Genomic DNA, 22,333 nt, shown 5'->3' on the forward strand with positions numbered 1-22,333 from the left:
GAGGAGCTTGGACCGGAACCTGATATCTTGTTCCTGGATGACTGAGCCAGTTCATCGAGTCTAGCGCAACGTCTTTTATATCCTCACCCCCTTGTAATGCCATATGAGCAGTTTGCGTTCTTGTGTTCAGTCCGGGCTATTTCTTTTCATTATTGCCATCATTGCCCAGTTACACCGATATAGGACACTTACCAAGCGCCGTTTTCTCGTATTTTGTTCTTTGTGGAAAGAACTCCTGCAGCTGCATGTGTTGCGCACAACTCTGCAGTGTATACACGATATTGAAATTTCAGCAGATTTCAATATTTTTGCGTGCGCATCAGTGTACCCAGAGCAAGTTTCCATTAATTTGTTACATTTAAGTATTCCATTGAGGCATTTTATTTCATTTGCGGTGCAGTCTGCCAGATACAGTATATTCCTTCTTTTGTCGCACGTTTTCTTATATCTAGTGTTTTCGACGTATTGTTTGTAAATATCCTCGTCTCGAGAAAGGCTTCGTTTTCAACAAAGCGTACTACACAGCCACAGTTGACGTGTTTGTGGCAAGTAAACTTAGCGGTAATTACTGGTTACTACCAGCAACTAAAAAAATTACAAGTAAATGAGTATCTGCTAGTACCAGCCACTCAAAAATTTTGCAACAAAGATACACAGCCAGTACCTTGAGCTCACCAAAAAATTGCATCTATATGTGTGGCTCTTAGTACGAGCAACTCAAAAATTTGTAAAAAAGAAAATTAAATTGGCTGTTAGTAGCAGTACCTCACGAAAATGAAAACAAAGTGACTGGTTGTGAGTACAAGCAGCTCGAAAAGATAAGAAACGAAATTCGTCGGTGCTAGCACGAGCAGCCGTAATTGATTAGGGAAAAACTTGCTGCAAGGACCAAGCGCTTAACGTACTGGTTTATGTTTTCCAAGATGACGGTCTTATGAGAATTCTCGCTTATATGCGTGAAAGCAAACGGACGCCAAAAGTGTAAGCATGTACAGACAAAACCATTGCTCAAGGTTCTTGAAGACAACTCACGTGACGGCACTCGTCACTGACCCCTCGGATCGCAATATTTCGCTGTAAACGCTGCCGTATCTTGGAATACGCATTGTTTATTTTTTTCCCTCCCCTCTTACCTTTCCTTTACCATTTTCTGCTCTCTCGCGCTCGAATATGCACGGTAAATAACCACGTGCAACCTGTTTGTCCCCCCCCCCCCTGCCTTTTTTTTTCTGGTTCTCCCCTTTCTACTTCAACCGCGCTTACGGCACGTGCGTCCGTGTCGAGGTCACTGCCCACTTCGCCTTTCGAGTGCCTCCTTTTGGGAAAGTGGGTTCAAGGAACGCGGTGGAAAGAGGGAAGGCCAACAGAAAACTGCGTTTCCCTTAGACCGAATCATTGTGTTCTCGGTTCCTGCACGGGCTGGACTGCTCTTCCTGTTTCTCTGATTCCAGTGTCATTCGGGTAAGCAAACGGTGCTACGTATCAAGCAGGATGAGTGATGCCGACTTTGTTCTTTCCGCAGCGTTGAGCAAGCTCCGAGACATACGCAAATCTAAGAGGCACGAGGGAATATGGCGTCTATTGCTTCTCGAGAGACTAGTTGGGAAGCTGACCGCCATGCTGGAAACCGCCTGCAAGGAAGCTGACGGGGAAGCTTTGCGAGTGCAAGTAGATGTTCGTCAACGGGGACAAAAGCGGAAGCGTGTTGGGGAGGAGGTCGAGGAAAGGGATGGGAAGCGTCGCCAGAGTTCGGCTGAGCTTCGGTGGAGGGAGGAACGTGCTCGGGAGTTTATCGCCGCACTTCCGCCCTGCAAGATTGACATGGACGCACTGGACGAGGAGCTTGGACCGGAACCTGATATCGAGTTCCTGGATGACTGAGCCAGTTCATCGAGTCTAGCGCAACGTCTTTTATATCCTCACCCCCTTGTAATGCCATATGAGCAGTTTGCGTTCTTGTGTTCAGTCCGGGCTATTTCTTTTCATTATTGCCATCATTGCCCAGTTACACCGATATAGGACACTTAACAAGCGCCGTTTTCTCGTATTTTGTTCTTTGTAGAAAGAACTCCTGCAGCTGCATGTGTTGCGCACAACTCTGCAGTGTATACACGATATTGAAATTTCAGCAGATTTCAATATTTTTCCGTGCGCATCAGTGTACCCAGAGCAAGTTTCCATTAATTTGTTACATTTAAGTGTTCCATTGAGGCATTTTATTTCATTTGCGGTGCAGTCTGCCAGATACAGTCTATTCCTTCTTTTGTCGCACGTTTTCTTATATCTAGTGTTTTCGACGTATTGTTTGTAAATATCCTCGTCTCAAGAAAGGCTTCGTTTTCAACAAAGCGTACTACACAGCCACAGTTGACGTGTTTGTGGCAAGTAAACTTAGCGGTAATTACTGGTTACTACCAGCAACTAAAAAAATTACAAGTAAATGAGTATCTGCTAGTACCAGCCACTCAAAAATTTTGCAACAAAGATACACAGCCAGTACCTTGAGCTCACCAAAAAATTGCATCTATATGTGTGGCTCTTAGTACGAGCAACTCAGAAATTTGTAAAAAAGAAAATTAAATTGGCTGTTAGTAGCAGTACCTTACGAAAATGAAAACAAAGTGACTGGTTGTGAGTACAAGCAGCTGGAAAAGATAAGAAACGAAATTCGTCGGTGCTAGCACGAGCAGCCGTAATTGATTAGGGAAAAACTTGCTGCAAGGACCAAGCGCTTAACGTACTGGTTTATGTTTTCCAAGATGACGGTCTTATGAGAATTCTCGCTTATAGGCGTGAAAGCAAACGGACGCCAAAAGTGTAAGCATGTACAGACAAAACCATTGCTCAAGGTTCTTGAAGACAACTCACGTGACGGCACTCGTCACTGACCCCTCGGATCGCAATATTTCGCTGTAAACGCTGCCGTATCTTGGAATACGCATTGTTTATTTTTTCCCTCCCCTCTTACCTTTCCTTTACCATTTTCTGCTCTCTCGCGCTCGAATATGCACGGTAAATAACCACGTGCAACCTGTTTGTCCCCCCCCCTGCCTTTTTTTTCTGGTTCTCCCCTTTCTACTTCAACCGCACTTACGGCACGTGCGTCCGTGTCGAGGTCACTGCCCACTTCGCCTTTCGAGTGCCTCCTTTTGGGAAAGTGGGTTCAAGGAACGCGGTGGAAAGAGGGAAGGCCAACAGAAAACTGCGTTTCCCTTAGACCGAATCATTGTGTTCTCGGTTCCTGCACGGGCTGGACTGCTCTTCCTGTTTCTCTGATTCGAGTGTCATTCGGGTAAGCAAACGGTGCTACGTATCAAGCAGGATGAGTGATGCCGACTTTGTTCTTTCCGCAGCGTTGAGCAAGCTCCGAGACATACGCAAATCTAAGAGGCACGAGGGAATATGGCGCCGATTCCTTCTCGAGAGACTAGTTGGGAAGCTGACCGCCATGCTGGAAACCGCCTGCAAGGAAGCTGACGGGGAAGCTTTGCGAGTGCAAGTAGATGTTCGTCAACGGGGACAAAAGCGGAAGCGTGTTGGGGAGGAGGTCGAGGAAAGGGATGGGAAGCGTCGCCAGAGTTCGGCTGAGCTTCGGTGGAGGGAGGAACGTGCTCGGGAGTTTATCGCCGCACTTCCGCCCTGCAAGATTGACATGGACGCACTGGACGAGGAGCTTGGACCGGAACCTGATATCTTGTTCCTGGATGACTGAGCCAGTTCATCGAGTCTAGCGCAACGTCTTTTATATCCTCACCCCCTTGTAATGCCATATGAGCAGTTTGCGTTCTTGTGTTCAGTCCGGGCTATTTCTTTTCATTATTGCCATCATTGCCCAGTTACACCGATATAGGACACTTACCAAGCGCCGTTTTCTCGTATTTTGTTCTTTGTGGAAAGAACCCCTGCAGCTGCATGTGTTGCGCACAACTCTGCAGTGTATACACGATATTGAAATTTCAGCAGATTTCAATATTTTTGCGTGCGCATCAGTGTACCCAGAGCAAGTTTCCATTAATTTGTTACATTTAAGTGTTCCATTGAGGCATTTTATTTCATTTGCGGTGCAGTCTGCCAGATACAGTCTATTCCTTCTTTTGTCGCACGTTTTCTTATATCTAGTGTTTTCGACGTATTGTTTGTAAATATCCTCGTCTCAAGAAAGGCTTCGTTTTCAACAAAGCGTACTACACAGCCACAGTTGGCGTGTTTGTGGCAAGTAAACTTAGCGGTAATTACTGGGTACTACCAGCAACTAAAAAAATTACAAGTAAATGAGTATCTGCTAGTACCAGCCACTCAAAAATTTTGCAACAAAGATACACAGCCAGTACCTCGAGCTCACCAAAAAATTGCATCTATATGTGTGGCTCTAAGTACGAGCAACTCAAAAATTTGTAAAAAAGAAAATTAAATTGGCTGTTAGTAGCAGTACCTCACGAAAATGAAAACAAAGTGACTGGTTGTGAGTACAAGCAGCTCGAAAAGATAAGAAACGAAATTCGTCGGTGCTAGCACGAGCAGCCGTAATTGATTAGGGAAAAACTTGCTGCAAGGACCAAGCGCTTAACGTACTGGTTTATGTTTTCCAAGATGACGGTCTTATGAGAATTCTCGCTTATAGGCGTGAAAGCAAACGGACGCCAAAAGTGTAAGCATGTACAGACAAAACCATTGCTCAAGGTTCTTGAAGACAACTCACGTGACGGCACTCGTCACTGACCCCTCGGATCGCAATATTTCGCTGTAAACGCTGCCGTATCTTGGAATACGCATTGTTTATTTTTTTCCCTCCCCTCTTACCTTTCCTTTACCATTTTCTGCTCTCTCGCGCTCGAATATGCACGGTAAATAACCACGTGCAACCTGTTTGTCCCCCCCCCTGCCTTTTTTTTCTGGTTCTCCCCTTTCTACTTCAACCGCGCTTACGGCACGTGCGTCCGTGTCGAGGTCACTGCCCACTTCGCCTTTCGAGTGCCTCCTTTTGGGAAAGTGGGTTCAAGGAACGCGGTGGAAAGAGGGAAGGCCAACAGAAAACTGCGTTTCCCTTAGACCGAATCATTGTGTTCTCGGTTCCTGCACGGGCTGGACTGCTCTTCCTGTTTCTCTGATTCCAGTGTCATTCGGGTAAGCAAACGGTGCTACGTATCAAGCAGGATGAGTGATGCCGACTTTGTTCTTTCCGCAGCGTTGAGCAAGCTCCGAGACATACGCAAATCTAAGAGGCACGAGGGAATATGGCGTCGATTGCTTCTCGAGACACTAGTTGGGAAGCTGACCGCCATGCTGGAAACCGCCTGCAAGAAAGCTGAAGGGGAAGCTTTGCGAGTGCAAGTAGATGTTCGTCAACGGGGACAAAAGCGGAAGCGTGTTGGGGAGGAGGTCGAGGAAAGGGATGGGAAGCGTCGCCAGAGTTCGGCTGAGCTTCGGTGGAGGGAGGAACGTGCTCGGGAGTTTATCGCCGCACTTCCGCCCTGCAAGATTGACATGGACGCACTGGACGAGGAGATGGGCCCGGAACCTGATATCGAGTTCCTGGATGACTGAGCCAGTTCATCGAGTCTAGCGCAACGTCTTTTATATCCTCACCCCCTTGTAATGCCATATGAGCAGTTTGCGTTCTTGTGTTCAGTCCGGGCTATTTCTTTTCATTATTGCCATCATTGCCCAGTTACACCGATATAGGACACTTAACAAGCGCCGTTTTCTCGTATTTTGTTCTTTGTGGAAAGAACTCCTGCAGCTGCATGTGTTGCGCACAACTCTGCAGTGTATACACGATATTGAAATTTCAGCAGATTTCAATATTTTTGCGTGCGCATCAGTGTACCCAGAGCAAGTTTCCATTAATTTGTTACATTTAAGTGTTCCATTGAGGCATTTTATTTCATTTGCGGTGCAGTCTGCCAGATACAGTCTATTCCTTCTTTTGTCGCACGTTTTCTTATATCTAGTGTTTTCGACGTATTGTTTGTAAATATCCTCGTCTCAAGAAAGGCTTCGTTTTCAACAAAGCGTACTACACAGCCACAGTTGACGTGTTTGTGGCAAGTAAACTTAGCGGTAATTACTGGTTACTACCAGCAACTAAAGAAATTACAAGTAAATGAGTATCTGCTAGTACCAGCCACTCAAAAATTTTGCAACAAAGATACACAGCCAGTACCTTGAGCTCACCAAAAAATTGCATCTATATGTGTGGCTCTTAGTACGAGCAACTCAGAAATTTGTAAAAAAGAAAGTTAAATTGGCTGTTAGTAGCAGTACCTCACGAAAATGAAAACAAAGTGACTGGTTGTGAGTACAAGCAGCTCGAAAAGATAAGAAACGAAATTCGTCGGTGCTAGCACGAGCAGCCGTAATTGATTAGGGAAAAACTTGCTGCAAGGACCAAGCGCTTAACGTACTGGTTTATGTTTTCCAAGATGACGGTCTTATGAGAATTCTCGCTTATATGCGTGAAAGCAAACGGACGCCAAAAGTGTAAGCATGTACAGACAAAACCATTGCTCAAGGTTCTTGAAGACAACTCACGTGACGGCACTCGTCACTGACCCCTCGGATCGCAATATTTCGCTGTAAACGCTGCCGTATCTTGGAATACGCATTGTTTATTTTTTTCCCTCCCCTCTTACCTTTCCTTTACCATTTTCTGCTCTCTCGCGCTCGAATATGCACGGTAAATAACCACGTGCAACCTGTTTGTCCCCCCCCCCCCTGCCTTTTTTTTCTGGTTCTCCCCTTTCTTCTTCAACCGCGCTTACGGCACGTGCGTCCGTGTCGAGGTCACTGCCCACTTCGCCTTTCGAGTGCCTCCTTTTGGGAAAGTGGGTTCAAGGAACGCGGTGGAAAGAGGGAAGGCCAACAGAAAACTGCGTTTCCCTTAGACCGAATCATTGTGTTCTCGGTTCCTGCACGGGCTGGACTGCTCTTCCTGTTTCTCTGATTCCAGTGTCATTCGGGTAAGCAAACGGTGCTACGTATCAAGCAGGATGAGTGATGCCGACTTTGTTCTTTCCGCAGCGTTGAGCAAGCTCCGAGACATACGCAAATCTAAGAGGCACGAGGGAATATGGCGTCGATTGCTTCTCGAGAGACTAGTTGGGAAGCTGACCGCCATGCTGGAAACCGCCTGCAAGGAAGCTGACGGGGAAGCTTTGCGAGTGCAAGTAGATGTTCGTCAACGGGGACAAAAGCGGAAGCGTGTTGGGGAGGAGGTCGAGGAAAGGGATGGGAAGCGTCGCCAGAGTTCGGCTGAGCTTCGGTGGAGGGAGGAACGTGCTCGGGAGTTTATCGCCGCACTTCCGCCCTGCAAGATTGACATGGACGCACTGGACGAGGAGCTTGGACCGGAACCTGATATCGAGTTCCTGGATGACTGAGCCAGTTCATCGAGTCTAGCGCAACGTCTTTTATATCCTCACCCCCTTGTAATGCCATATGAGCAGTTTGCGTTCTTGTGTTCAGTCCGGGCTATTTCTTTTCATTATTGCCATCATTGCCCAGTTACACCGATATAGGACACTTAACAAGCGCCGTTTTCTCGTATTTTGTTCTTTGTGGAAAGAACTCCTGCAGCTGCATGTGTTGCGCACAACTCTGCAGTGTATACACGATATTGAAATTTCAGCAGATTTCAATATTTTTGCGTGCGCATCAGTGTACCCAGAGCAAGTTTCCATTAATTTGTTACATTTAAGTGTTCCATTGAGGCATTTTATTTCATTTGCGGTGCAGTCTGCCAGATACAGTCTATTCCTTCTTTTGTCGCACGTTTTCTTATATCTAGTGTTTTCGACGTATTGTTTGTAAATATCCTCGTCTCAAGAAAGGCTTCGTTTTCAACAAAGCGTACTACACAGCCACAGTTGACGTGTTTGTGGCAAGTAAACTTAGCGGTAATTACCGGTTACTACCAGCAACTAAAAAAATTACAAGTAAATGAGTATCTGCTAGTACCAGCCACTCAAAAATTTTGCAACAAAGATACACAGCCAGTACCTTGAGCTCAGCAAAAAATTGCATCTATATGTGTGGCTCTTAGTACGAGCAACTCAGAAATTTGTAAAAAAGAAAATTAAATTGGCTGTTAGTAGCAGTACCTCACGAAAATGAAAACAAAGTGACTGGTTGTGAGTACAAGCAGCTCGAAAAGATAAGAAACGAAATTCGTCGGTGCTAACACGAGCAGCCGTAATTGATTAGGGAAAAACTTGCTGCAAGGACCAAGCGCTTAACGTACTGGTTTATGTTTTCCAAGATGACGGTCTTATGAGAATTCTCGCTTATAGGCGTGAAAGCAAACGGACGCCAAAAGTGTAAGCATGTACAGACAAAACCATTGCTCAAGGTTCTTGAAGACAACTCACGTGACGGCACTCGTCACTGACCCCTCGGATCGCAATATTTCGCTGTAAACGCTGCCGTATCTTGGAATACGCTTTGTTTATTTTTTTCCCTCCCCTCTTACCTTTCCTTTACCATTTTCTGCTCTCTCGCGCTCGAATATGCACGGTAAATAACCACGTGCAACCTGTTTCCCCCCCCCTGCCTTTTTTTTCTGGTTCTCCCCTTTCTACTTCAACCGCGCTTACGGCACGTGCGTCCGTGTCGAGGTCACTGCCCACTTTGCCTTTCGAGTGCCTCCTTTTGGGAAAGTGGGTTCAAGGAACGCGGTGGAAAGAGGGAAGGCCAACAGAAAACTGCGTTTCCCTTAGACCGAATCATTGTGTTCTCGGTTCCTGCACGGGCTGGACTGCTCTTCCTGTTTCTCTGATTCCAGTGTCATTCGGGTAAGCAAACGGTGCTACGTATCAAGCAGGATGAGTGATGCCGACTTTGTTCTTTCCGCAGCGTTGAGCAAGCTCCGAGACATACGCAAATCTAAGAGGCACGAGGGAATATGGCGTCGATTGCTTCTCGAGAGACTAGTTGGGAAGCTGACCGCCATGCTGGAAACCGCCTGCAAGGAAGCTGACGGGGAAGCTTTGCGAGTGCAAGTAGATGTTCGTCAACGGGGACAAAAGCGGAAGCGTGTTGGGGAGGAGGTCGAGGAAAGGGATGGGAAGCGTCGCCAGAGTTCGGCTGAGCTTCGGTGGAGGGAGGAACGTGCTCGGGAGTTTATCGCCGCACTTCCGCCCTGCAAGATTGACATGGACGCACTGGACGAGGAGCTTGGACCGGAACCTGATATCGAGTTCCTGGATGACTGAGCCAGTTCATCGAGTCTAGCGCAACGTCTTTTATATCCTCACCCCCTTGTAATGCCATATGAGCAGTTTGCGTTCTTGTGTTCAGTCCGGGCTATTTCTTTTCATTATTGCCATCATTGCCCAGTTACACCGATATAGGACACTTAACAAGCGCCGTTTTCTCGTATTTTGTTCTTTGTGGAAAGAACTCCTGCAGCTGCATGTGTTGCGCACAACTCTGCAGTGTATACACGATATTGAAATTTCAGCAGATTTCAATATTTTTGCGTGCGCATCAGTGTACCCAGAGCAAGTTTCCATTAATTTGTTACATTTAAGTGTTCCATTGAGGCATTTTATTTCATTTGCGGTGCAGTCTGCCAGATACAGTCTATTCCTTCTTTTGTCGCACGTTTTCTTATATCTAGTGTTTTCGACGTATTGTTTGTAAATATCCTCGTCTCAAGAAAGGCTTCGTTTTCAACAAAGCGTACTACACAGCCACAGTTGACGTGTTTGTGGCAAGTAAACTTAGCGGTAATTACCGGTTACTACCAGCAACTAAAAAAATTACAAGTAAATGAGTATCTGCTAGTACCAGCCACTCAAAAATTTTGCAACAAAGATACACAGCCAGTACCTTGAGCTCACCAAAAAATTGCATCTATATGTGTGGCTCTTAGTACGAGCAACTCAGAAATTTGTAAAAAAGAAAATTAAATTGGCTGTTAGTAGCAGTACCTCACGAAAATGAAAACAAAGTGACTGGTTGTGAGTACAAGCAGCTCGAAAAGATAAGAAACGAAATTCGTCGGTGCTAGCACGAGCAGCCGTAATTGATTAGGGAAAAACTTGCTGCAAGGACCAAGCGCTTAACGTACTGGTTTATGTTTTCCAAGATGACGGTCTTATGAGAATTCTCGCTTATAGGCGTGAAAGCAAACGGACGCCAAAAGTGTAAGCATGTACAGACAAAACCATTGCTCAAGGTTCTTGAAGACAACTCACGTGACGGCACTCGTCACTGACCCCTCGGATCGCAATATTTCGCTGTAAACGCTGCCGTATCTTGGAATACGCATTGTTTATTTTTTTCCCTCCCCTCTTACCTATCCTTTACGATTTTCTGCTCTCTCGCGCTCGAATATGCACGGTAAATAACCACGTGCAACCTGTTTCCCCCCCCCTGCCTTTTTTTTCTGGTTCTCCCGTTTCTACTTCAACCGCGCTTACGGCACGTGCGTCCGTGTCGAGGTCACTGCCCACTTCGCCTTTCGAGTGCCTCCTTTTGGGAAAGTGGGTTCAAGGAACGCGGTGGAAAGAGGGAAGGCCAACAGAAAACTGCGTTTCCCTTAGACCGAATCATTGTGTTCTCGGTTCCTGCACGGGCTGGACTGCTCTTCCTGTTTCTCTGATTCCAGTGTCATTCGGGTAAGCAAACGGTGCTACGTACCAAGCAGGATGAGTGATGCCGACTTTGTTCTTTCCGCAGCGTTGAGCAAGCTCCGAGACATACGCAAATCTAAGAGGCACGAGGGAATATGGCGTCGATTGCTTCTCGAGAGACTAGTTGGGAAGCTGACCGCCATGCTGGAAACCGCCTGCAAGGAAGCTGACGGGGAAGCTTTGCGAGTGCAAGTAGATGTTCGTCAACGGGGACAAAAGCGGAAGCGTGTTGGGGAGGAGGTCGAGGAAAGGGATGGGAAGCGTCGCCAGAGTTCGGCTGAGCTTCGGTGGAGGGAGGAACGTGCTCGGGAGTTTATCGCCGCACTTCCGCCCTGCAAGATTGACACTGACGCACTCGACGAGGAGCTTGGACCGGAACCTGATATCGAGTTCCTGGATGACTGAGCCAGTTCATCGAGTCTAGCGCAACGTCTTTTATATCCTCACCCCCTTGTAATGCCATATGAGCAGTTTGCGTTGTTGTGTTCAGTCCGGGCTATTTCTTTTCATTATTGCCATCATTGCCCAGTTACACCGATATAGGACACTTAACAAGCGCCGTTTTCTCGTATTTTGTTCTTTGTGGAAAGAACTCCTGCAGCTGCATGTGTTGCGCACAACTCTGCAGTGTATACACGATATTGAAATTTCAGCAGATTTCAATATTTTTGCGTGCGCATCAGTGTACCCAGAGCAAGTTTCCATTAATTTTTTACATTTAAGTGTTCCATTGAGGCATTTTATTTCATTTGCGGTGCAGTCTGCCAGATACAGTCTATTCCTTCTTTTGTCGCACGTTTTCTTATATCTAGTGTTTTCGACGTATTGTTTGTAAATATCCTCGTCTCAAGAAAGGCTTCGTTTTCAACAAAGCGTACTACACAGCCACAGTTGACGTGTTTGTGGCAAGTAAACTTAGCGGTAATTACTGGTTACTACCAGCAACTAAAAAAATTACAAGTAAATGAGTATCTGCTAGTACCAGCCACTCAAAAATTTTGCAACAAAGATACACAGCCAGTACCTTGAGCTCACCAAAAAATTGCATCTATATGTGTGGCTCTTAGTACGAGCAACTCAGAAATTTCTAAAAAAGAAAATAAATTGGCTGTTAGTAGCAGTACCTCACGAAAATGAAAACAAAGTGACTGGTTGTGAGTACAAGCAGCTCGAAAAGATAAGAAACGAAATTCGTCGGTGCTAGCACGAGCAGCCATAATTGATTAGGGAAAAACTTGCTGCAAGGACCAAGCGCTTAACGTACTGGTTTATGTTTTCCAAGATGACGGTCTTATGAGAATTCTCGCTTATAGGCGTGAAAGCAAACGGACGCCAAAAGTGTAAGCATGTACAGACAAAACCATTGCTCAAGGTTCTTGAAGACAACTCACGTGACGGCACTCGTCACTGACCCCTCGGATCGCAATATTTCGCTGTAAACGCTGCCGTATCTTGGAATACGCTTTGTTTATTTTTTTCCCTCCCCTCTTACCTTTCCTTTACCATTTTCTGCTCTCTCGCGCTCGAATATGCACGGTAAATAACCACGTGCAACCTGTTTCCCCCCCCCCTGCCTTTTTTTTCTGGTTCTCCCCTTTCTACTTCAACCGCGCTTACGGCACGTGCGTCCGTGTCGAGGTCACTGCCCACTTTGCCTTTCGAGTGCCTCCTTTTGGGAAAGTGGGTTCAAGGAACGCGGTGGAAAGAGGGAAGGCCAACAGAAAACTGCGTTTCCCTTAGACCGAATCATTGTGTTCTCGGTTCCTGCACGGGCTGGACTGCTCTTCCTGTTTCTCTGATTCCAGTGTCATTCGGGTAAGCAAACGGTGCTACGTATCAAGCAGGATGAGTGATGCCGACTTTGTTCTTTCCGCAGCGTTGAGCAAGCTCCGAGACATACGCAAATCTAAGAGGCACGAGGGAATATGGCGTCGATTGCTTCTCGAGAGACTAGTTGGGAAGCTGACCGCCATGCTGGAAACCGCCTGCAAGGAAGCTGACGGGGAAGCTTTGCGAGTGCAAGTAGATGTTCGTCAACGGGGACAAAAGCGGAAGCGTGTTGGGGAGGAGGTCGAGGAAAGGGATGGGAAGCGTCGCCAGAGTTCGGCTGAGCTTCGGTGGAGGGAGGAACGTGCTCGGGAGTTTATCGCCGCACTTCCGCCCTGCAAGATTGACATGGACGCACTGGACGAGGAGCTTGGACCGGAACCTGATATCGAGTTCCTGGATGACTGAGCCAGTTCATCGAGTCTAGCGCAACGTCTTTTATATCCTCACCCCCTTGTAATGCCATATGAGCAGTTTGCGTTCTTGTGTTCAGTCCGGGCTATTTCTTTTCATTATTGCCATCATTGCCCAGTTACACCGATATAGGACACTTAACAAGCGCCGTTTTCTCGTATTTTGTTCTTTGTGGAAAGAACTCCTGCAGCTGCATGTGTTGCGCACAACTCTGCAGTGTATACACGATATTGAAATTTCAGCAGATTTCAATATTTTTGCGTGCGCATCAGTGTACCCAGAGCAAGTTTCCATTAATTTGTTACATTTAAGTGTTCCATTGAGGCATTTTATTTCATTTGCGGTGCAGTCTGCCAGATACAGTCTATTCCTTCTTTTGTCGCACGTTTTCTTATATCTAGTGTTTTCGACGTATTGTTTGTAAATATCCTCGTCTCAAGAAAGGCTTCGTTTTCAACAAAGCGTACTACACAGCCACAGTTGACGTGTTTGTGGCAAGTAAACTTAGCGGTAATTACCGGTTACTACCAGCAACTAAAAAAATTACAAGTAAATGAGTATCTGCTAGTACCAGCCACTCAAAAATTTTGCAACAAAGATACACAGCCAGTACCTTGAGCTCACCAAAAAATTGCATCTATATGTGTGGCTCTTAGTACGAGCAACTCAGAAATTTGTAAAAAAGAAAATTAAATTGGCTGTTAGTAGCAGTACCTCACGAAAATGAAAACAAAGTGACTGGTTGTGAGTACAAGCAGCTCGAAAAGATAAGAAACGAAATTCGTCGGTGCTAGCACGAGCAGCCGTAATTGATTAGGGAAAAACTTGCTGCAAGGACCAAGCGCTTAACGTACTGGTTTATGTTTTCCAAGATGACGGTCTTATGAGAATTCTCGCTTATAGGCGTGAAAGCAAACGGACGCCAAAAGTGTAAGCATGTACAGACAAAACCATTGCTCAAGGTTCTTGAAGACAACTCACGTGACGGCACTCGTCACTGACCCCTCGGATCGCAATATTTCGCTGTAAACGCTGCCGTATCTTGGAATACGCATTGTTTATTTTTTTCCCTCCCCTCTTACCTATCCTTTACGATTTTCTGCTCTCTCGCGCTCGAATATGCACGGTAAATAACCACGTGCAACCTGTTTCCCCCCCCCTGCCTTTTTTTTCTGGTTCTCCCGTTTCTACTTCAACCGCGCTTACGGCACGTGCGTCCGTGTCGAGGTCACTGCCCACTTCGCCTTTCGAGTGCCTCCTTTTGGGAAAGTGGGTTCAAGGAACGCGGTGGAAAGAGGGAAGGCCAACAGAAAACTGCGTTTCCCTTAGACCGAATCATTGTGTTCTCGGTTCCTGCACGGGCTGGACTGCTCTTCCTGTTTCTCTGATTCCAGTGTCATTCGGGTAAGCAAACGGTGCTACGTACCAAGCAGGATGAGTGATGCCGACTTTGTTCTTTCCGCAGCGTTGAGCAAGCTCCGAGACATACGCAAATCTAAGAGGCACGAGGGAATATGGCGTCGATTGCTTCTCGAGAGACTAGTTGGGAAGCTGACCGCCATGCTGGAAACCGCCTGCAAGGAAGCTGACGGGGAAGCTTTGCGAGTGCAAGTAGATGTTCGTCAACGGGGACAAAAGCGGAAGCGTGTTGGGGAGGAGGTCGAGGAAAGGGATGGGAAGCGTCGCCAGAGTTCGGCTGAGCTTCGGTGGAGGGAGGAACGTGCTCGGGAGTTTATCGCCGCACTTCCGCCCTGCAAGATTGACACTGACGCACTCGACGAGGAGCTTGGACCGGAACCTGATATCGAGTTCCTGGATGACTGAGCCAGTTCATCGAGTCTAGCGCAACGTCTTTTATATCCTCACCCCCTTGTAATGCCATATGAGCAGTTTGCGTTGTTGTGTTCAGTCCGGGCTATTTCTTTTCATTATTGCCATCATTGCCCAGTTACACCGATATAGGACACTTAACAAGCGCCGTTTTCTCGTATTTTGTTCTTTGTGGAAAGAACTCCTGCAGCTGCATGTGTTGCGCACAACTCTGCAGTGTATACACGATATTGAAATTTCAGCAGATTTCAATATTTTTGCGTGCGCATCAGTGTACCCAGAGCAAGTTTCCATTAATTTGTTACATTTAAGTGTTCCATTGAGGCATTTTATTTCATTTGCGGTGCAGTCTGCCAGATACAGTCTATTCCTTCTTTTGTCGCACGTTTTCTTATATCTAGTGTTTTCGACGTATTGTTTGTAAATATCCTCGTCTCAAGAAAGGCTTCGTTTTCAACAAAGCGTACTACACAGCCACAGTTGACGTGTTTGTGGCAAGTAAACTTAGCGGTAATTACTGGTTACTACCAGCAACTAAAAAAATTACAAGTAAATGAGTATCTGCTAGTACCAGCCACTCAAAAATTTTGCAACAAAGATACACAGCCAGTACCTTGAGCTCACCAAAAAATTGCATCTATATGTGTGGCTCTTAGTACGAGCAACTCAGAAATTTCTAAAAAAGAAAATAAATTGGCTGTTAGTAGCAGTACCTCACGAAAATGAAAACAAAGTGACTGGTTGTGAGTACAAGCAGCTCGAAAAGATAAGAAACGAAATTCGTCGGTGCTAGCACGAGCAGCCATAATTGATTAGGGAAAAACTTGCTGCAAGGACCAAGCGCTTAACGTACTGGTTTATGTTTTCCAAGATGACGGTCTTATGAGAATTCTCGCTTATAGGCGTGAAAGCAAACGGACGCCAAAAGTGTAAGCATGTACAGACAAAACCATTGCTCAAGGTTCTTGAAGACAACTCACGTGACGGCACTCGTCACTGACCCCTCGGATCGCAATATTTCGCTGTAAACGCTGCCGTATCTTGGAATACGCATTGTTTATTTTTTCCCTCCCCTCTTACCTTTCCTTTACCATTTTCTGCTCTCTCGCGCTCGAATATGCACGGTAAATAACCACGTGCAACCTGTTTGTCCCCCCCCCCCCCTGCCTTTTTTTTCTGGTTCTCCCCTTTCTACTTCAACCGCACTTACGGCACGTGCGTCCGTGTCGAGGTCACTGCCCACTTCGCCTTTCGAGTGCCTCCTTTTGGGAAAGTGGGTTCAAGGAACGCGGTGGAAAGAGGGAAGGCCAACAGAAAACTGCGTTTCCCTTAGACCGAATCATTGTGTTCTCGGTTCCTGCACGGGCTGGACTGCTCTTCCTGTTTCTCTGATTCGAGTGTCATTCGGGTAAGCAAACGGTGCTACGTATCAAGCAGGATGAGTGATGCCGACTTTGTTCTTTCCGCAGCGTTGAGCAAGCTCCCAGACATACGCAAATCTAAGAGGCACGAGGGAATATGGCGCCGATTCCTTCTCGAGAGACTAGTTGGGAAGCTGACCGCCATGCTGGAAACCGCCTGCAAGGAAGCTGACGGGGAAGCTTTGCGAGTGCAAGTAGATGTTCGTCAACGGGGACAAAAGCGGAAGCGTGTTGGGGAGGAGGTCGAGGAAAGGGATGGGAAGCGTCGCCAGAGTTCGGCTGAGCTTCGGTGGAGGGAGGAACGTGCTCGGGAGTTTATCGCCGCACTTCCGCCCTGCAAGATTGACATGGACGCACTGGACGAGGAGCTTGGACCGGAACCTGATATCTTGTTCCTGGATGACTGAGCCAGTTCATCGAGTCTAGCGCAACGTCTTTTATATCCTCACCCCCTTGTAATGCCATATGAGCAGTTTGCGTTCTTGTGTTCAGTCCGGGCTATTTCTTTTCATTATTGCCATCATTGCCCAGTTACACCGATATAGGACACTTACCAAGCGCCGTTTTCTCGTATTTTGTTCTTTGTGGAAAGAACTCCTGCAGCTGCATGTGTTGCGCACAACTCTGCAGTGTATACACGATATTGAAATTTCAGCAGATTTCAATATTTTTGCGTGCGCATCAGTGTACCCAGAGCAAGATTCCATTAATTTGTTACATTTAAGTGTTCCATTGAGGCATTTTATTTCATTTGCGGTGCAGTCTGCCAGATACAGTCTATTCCTTCTTTTGTCGCACGTTTTCTTATATCTAGTGTTTTCGACGTATTGTTTGTAAATATCCTCGTCTCAAGAAAGGCTTCGTTTTCAACAAAGCGTACTACACAGCCACAGTTGACGTGTTTGTGGCAAGTAAACTTAGCGGTAATTACTGGGTACTACCAGCAACTAAAAAAATTACAAGTAAATGAGTATCTGCTAGTACCAGCCACTCAAAAATTTTGCAACAAAGATACACAGCCAGTACCTTGAGCTCACCAAAAAATTGCATCTATATGTGTGGCTCTTAGTACGAGCAACTCAGAAATTTGTAAAAAAGAAAATTAAATTGGCTGTTAGTAGCAGTACCTCACGAAAATGAAAACAAAGTGACTGGTTTTGAGTACAAGCAGCTCGAAAAGATAAGAAACGAAATTCGTCGGTGCTAGCACGAGCAGCCGTAATTGATTAGGGAAAAACTTGCTGCAAGGACCAAGCGCTTAACGTACTGGTTTATGTTTTCCAAGATGACCGTCTTATGAGAATTCTCGCTTATAGGCGTGAAAGCAAACGGACGCCAAAAGTGTAAGCATGTACAGACAAAACCATTGCTCAAGGTTCTTGAAGACAACTCACGTGACGGCACTCGTCACTGACCCCTCGGATCGCAATATTTCGCTGTAAACGCTGCCGTATCTTGGAATACGCTTTGTTTATTTTTTTCCCTCCCCTCTTACCTTTCCTTTACCATTTTCTGCTCTCTCGCGCTCGAATATGCACGGTAAATAACCACGTGCAACCTGTTTCCCTCTCCCCTGCCTTTTTTTTTCTGGTTCTCCCCTTTCTACTTCAACCGCGCTTACGGCACGTGCGTCCGTGTCGAGGTCACTGCCCACTTTGCCTTTCGAGTGCCTCCTTTTGGGAAAGTGGGTTCAAGGAACGCGGTGGAAAGAGGGAAGGCCAACAGAAAACTGCGTTTCCCTTAGACCGAATCATTGTGTTCTCGGTTCCTGCACGGGCTGAACTGCTCTTCCTGTTTCTCTGATTCCAGTGTCATTCGGGTAAGCAAACGGTGCTACGTATCAAGCAGGATGAGTGATGCCGACTTTGTTCTTTCCGCAGCGTTGAGCAAGCTCCGAGACATACGCAAATCTAAGAGGCACGAGGGAATATGGCGTCGATTGCTTCTCGAGAGACTAGTTGGGAAGCTGACCGCCATGCTGGAAACCGCCTGCAAGGAAGCTGACGGGGAAGCTTTGCGAGTGCAAGTAGATGTTCGTCAACGGGGACAAAAGCGGAAGCGTGTTGGGGAGGAGGTCGAGGAAAGGGATGGGAAGCGTCGCCAGAGTTCGGCTGAGCTTCGGTGGAGGGAGGAACGTGCTCGGGAGTTTATCGCCGCACTTCCGCCCTGCAAGATTGACATGGACGCACTGGACGAGGAGCTTGGACCGGAACCTGATATCGAGTTCCTGGATGACTGAGCCAGTTCATCGAGTCTAGCGCAACGTCTTTTATATCCTCACCCCCTTGTAATGCCATATGAGCAGTTTGCGTTCTTGTGTTCAGTCCGGGCTATTTCTTTTCATTATTGCCATCATTGCCCAGTTACACCGATATAGGACACTTAACAAGCGCCGTTTTCTCGTATTTTGTTCTTTGTGGAAAGAACTCCTGCAGCTGCATGTGTTGCGCACAACTCTGCAGTGTATACACGATATTGAAATTTCAGCAGATTTCAATATTTTTGCATGCGCATCAGTGTACCCAGAGCAAGTTTCCATTAATTTGTTACATTTAAGTGTTCCATTGAGGCATTTTATTTCATTTGCGGTGCAGTCTGCCAGATACAGTCTATTCCTTCTTTTGTCGCACGTTTTCTTATATCTAGTGTTTTCGACGTATTGTTTGTAAATATCCTCGTCTCAAGAAAGGCTTCGTTTTCAACAAAGCGTACTACACAGCCACAGTTGACGTGTTTGTGGCAAGTAAACTTAGCGGTAATTACCGGTTACTACCAGCAACTAAAAAAATTACAAGTAAATGAGTATCTGCTAGTACCAGCCACTCAAAAATTTTGCAACAAAGATACACAGCCAGTACCTTGAGCTCACCAAAAAATTGCATCTATATGTGTGGCTCTTAGTACGAGCAACTCAGAAATTTGTAAAAAAGAAAATTAAATTGGCTGTTAGTAGCAGTACCTCACGAAAATGAAAACAAAGTGACTGGTTGTGAGTACAAGCAGCTCGAAAAGATAAGAAACGAAATTCGTCGGTGCTAGCACGAGCAGCCGTAATTGATTAGGGAAAAACTTGCTGCAAGGACCAAGCGCTTAACGTACTGGTTTATGTTTTCCAAGATGACGGTCTTATGAGAATTCTCGCTTATAGGCGTGAAAGCAAACGGACGCCAAAAGTGTAAGCATGTACAGACAAAACCATTGCTCAAGGTTCTTGAAGACAACTCACGTGACGGCACTCGTCACTGACCCCTCGGATCGCAATATTTCGCTGTAAACGCTGCCGTATCTTGGAATACGCTTTGTTTATTTTTTTCCCTCCCCTCTTACCTTTCCTTTACCATTTTCTGCTCTCTCGCGCTCGAATATGCACGGTAAATAACCACGTGCAACCTGTTTCCCCCCCCCCCTGCCTTTTTTTTCTGGTTCTCCCCTTTCTACTTCAACCGCGCTTACGGCACGTGCGTCCGTGTCGAGGTCACTGCCCACTTTGCCTTTCGAGTGCCTCCTTTTGGGAAAGTGGGTTCAAGGAACGCGGTGGAAAGAGGGAAGGCCAACAGAAAACTGCGTTTCCCTTAGACCGAATCATTGTGTTCTCGGTTCCTGCACGGGCTGGACTGCTCTTCCTGTTTCTCTGATTCCAGTGTCATTCGGGTAAGCAAACGGTGCTACGTATCAAGCAGGATGAGTGATGCCGACTTTGATCTTTCCGCAGCGTTGAGCAAGCTCCGAGACATACGCAAATCTAAGAGGCACGAGGGAATATGGCGTCGATTGCTTCTCGAGAGACTAGTTGGGAAGCTGACCGCCATGCTGGAAACCGCCTGCAAGGAAGCTGACGGGGAAGCTTTGCGAGTGCAAGTAGATGTTCGTCAACGGGGACAAAAGCGGAAGCGTGTTGGGGAGGAGGTCGAGGAAAGGGATGGGAAGCGTCGCCAGAGTTCGGCTGAGCTTCGGTGGAGGGAGGAACGTGCTCGGGAGTTTATCGCCGCACTTCCGCCCTGCAAGATTGACATGGACGCACTGGACGAGGAGCTTGGACCGGAACCTGATATCGAGTTCCTGGATGACTGAGCCAGTTCATCGAGTCTAGCGCAACGTCTTTTATATCCTCACCCCCTTGTAATGCCATATGAGCAGTTTGCGTTCTTGTGTTCAGTCCGGGCTATTTCTTTTCATTATTGCCATCATTGCCCAGTTACACCGATATAGGACACTTAACAAGCGCCGTTTTCTCGTATTTTGTTCTTTGTGGAAAGAACTCCTGCAGCTGCATGTGTTGCGCACAACTCTGCAGTGTATACACGATATTGAAATTTCAGCAGATTTCAATATTTTTGCGTGCGCATCAGTGTACCCAGAGCAAGTTTCCATTAATTTGTTACATTTAAGTGTTCCATTGAGGCATTTTATTTCATTTGCGGTGCAGTCTGCCAGATACAGTCTATTCCTTCTTTTGTCGCACGTTTTCTTATATCTAGTGTTTTCGACGTATTGTTTGTAAATATCCTCGTCTCAAGAAAGGCTTCGTTTTCAACAAAGCGTACTACACAGCCACAGTTGACGTGTTTGTGGCAAGTAAACTTAGCGGTAATTACCGGTTACTACCAGCAACTAAAAAAATTACAAGTAAATGAGTATCTGCTAGTACCAGCCACTCAAAAATTTTGCAACAAAGATACACAGCCAGTACCTTGAGCTCACCAAAAAATTGCATCTATATGTGTGGCTCTTAGTACGAGCAACTCAGAAATTTGTAAAAAAGAAAATTAAATTGGCTGTTAGTAGCAGTACCTCACGAAAATGAAAACAAAGTGACTGGTTGTGAGTACAAGCAGCTCGAAAAGATAAGAAACGAAATTCGTCGGTGCTAGCACGAGCAGCCGTAATTGATTAGGGAAAAACTTGCTGCAAGGACCAAGCGCTTAACGTACTGGTTTATGTTTTCCAAGATGACGGTCTTATGAGAATTCTCGCTTATAGGCGTGAAAGCAAACGGACGCCAAAAGTGTAAGCATGTACAGACAAAACCATTGCTCAAGGTTCTTGAAGACAACTCACGTGACGGCACTCGTCACTGACCCCTCGGATCGCAATATTTCGCTGTAAACGCTGCCGTATCTTGGAATACGCATTGTTTATTTTTTTCCCTCCCCTCTTACCTTTCCTTTACGATTTTCTGCTCTCTCGCGCTCGAATATGCACGGTAAATAACCACGTGCAACCTGTTTCCCCCCCCCTGCCTTTTTTTTCTGGTTCTCCCGTTTCTACTTCAACCGCGCTTACGGCACGTGCGTCCGTGTCGAGGTCACTGCCCACTTCGCCTTTCGAGTGCCTCCTTTTGGGAAAGTGGGTTCAAGGAACGCGGTGGAAAGAGGGAAGGCCAACAGAAAACTGCGTTTCCCTTAGACCGAATCATTGTGTTCTCGGTTCCTGCACGGGCTGGACTGCTCTTCCTGTTTCTCTGATTCCAGTGTCATTCGGGTAAGCAAACGGTGCTACGTACCAAGCAGGATGAGTGATGCCGACTTTGTTCTTTCCGCAGCGTTGAGCAAGCTCCGAGACATACGCAAATCTAAGAGGCACGAGGGAATATGGCGTCGATTGCTTCTCGAGAGACTAGTTGGGAAGCTGACCGCCATGCTGGAAACCGCCTGCAAGGAAGCTGACGGGGAAGCTTTGCGAGTGCAAGTAGATGTTCGTCAACGGGGACAAAAGCGGAAGCGTGTTGGGGAGGAGGTCGAGGAAAGGGATGGGAAGCGTCGCCAGAGTTCGGCTGAGCTTCGGTGGAGGGAGGAACGTGCTCGGGAGTTTATCGCCGCACTTCCGCCCTGCAAGATTGATATGGACGCTCTGGACGAGGAGCTTGGACCGGAACCTGATATCGAGTTCCTGGATGACTGAGCCAGTTCATCGAGTCTAGCGCAACGTCTTTTATATCCTCACCCCCTTGTAATGCCACATGAGCAGTTTGCGTTCTTGTGTTCAGTCCGGGCTATTTCTTTTCATTATTGCCATCATTGCCCAGTTACACCGATATAGGACACTTAACAAGCGCCGTTTTCTCGTATGTTGTTCTTTGTGGAAAGAACTCCTGCAGCTGCATGTGTTGCGCACAACTCTGCAGTGTATACACGATATTGAAATTTCAGCAGATTTCAATATTTTTGCGTGCGCATCAGTGTACCCAGAGCAAGTTTCCATTAATTT

The sequence above is a fragment of the Dermacentor albipictus genome, chromosome 6 (genome assembly GCF_038994185.2).
Source record: "Dermacentor albipictus isolate Rhodes 1998 colony chromosome 6, USDA_Dalb.pri_finalv2, whole genome shotgun sequence".
NCBI classification, from domain to species: domain Eukaryota; kingdom Metazoa; phylum Arthropoda; class Arachnida; order Ixodida; family Ixodidae; genus Dermacentor; species Dermacentor albipictus.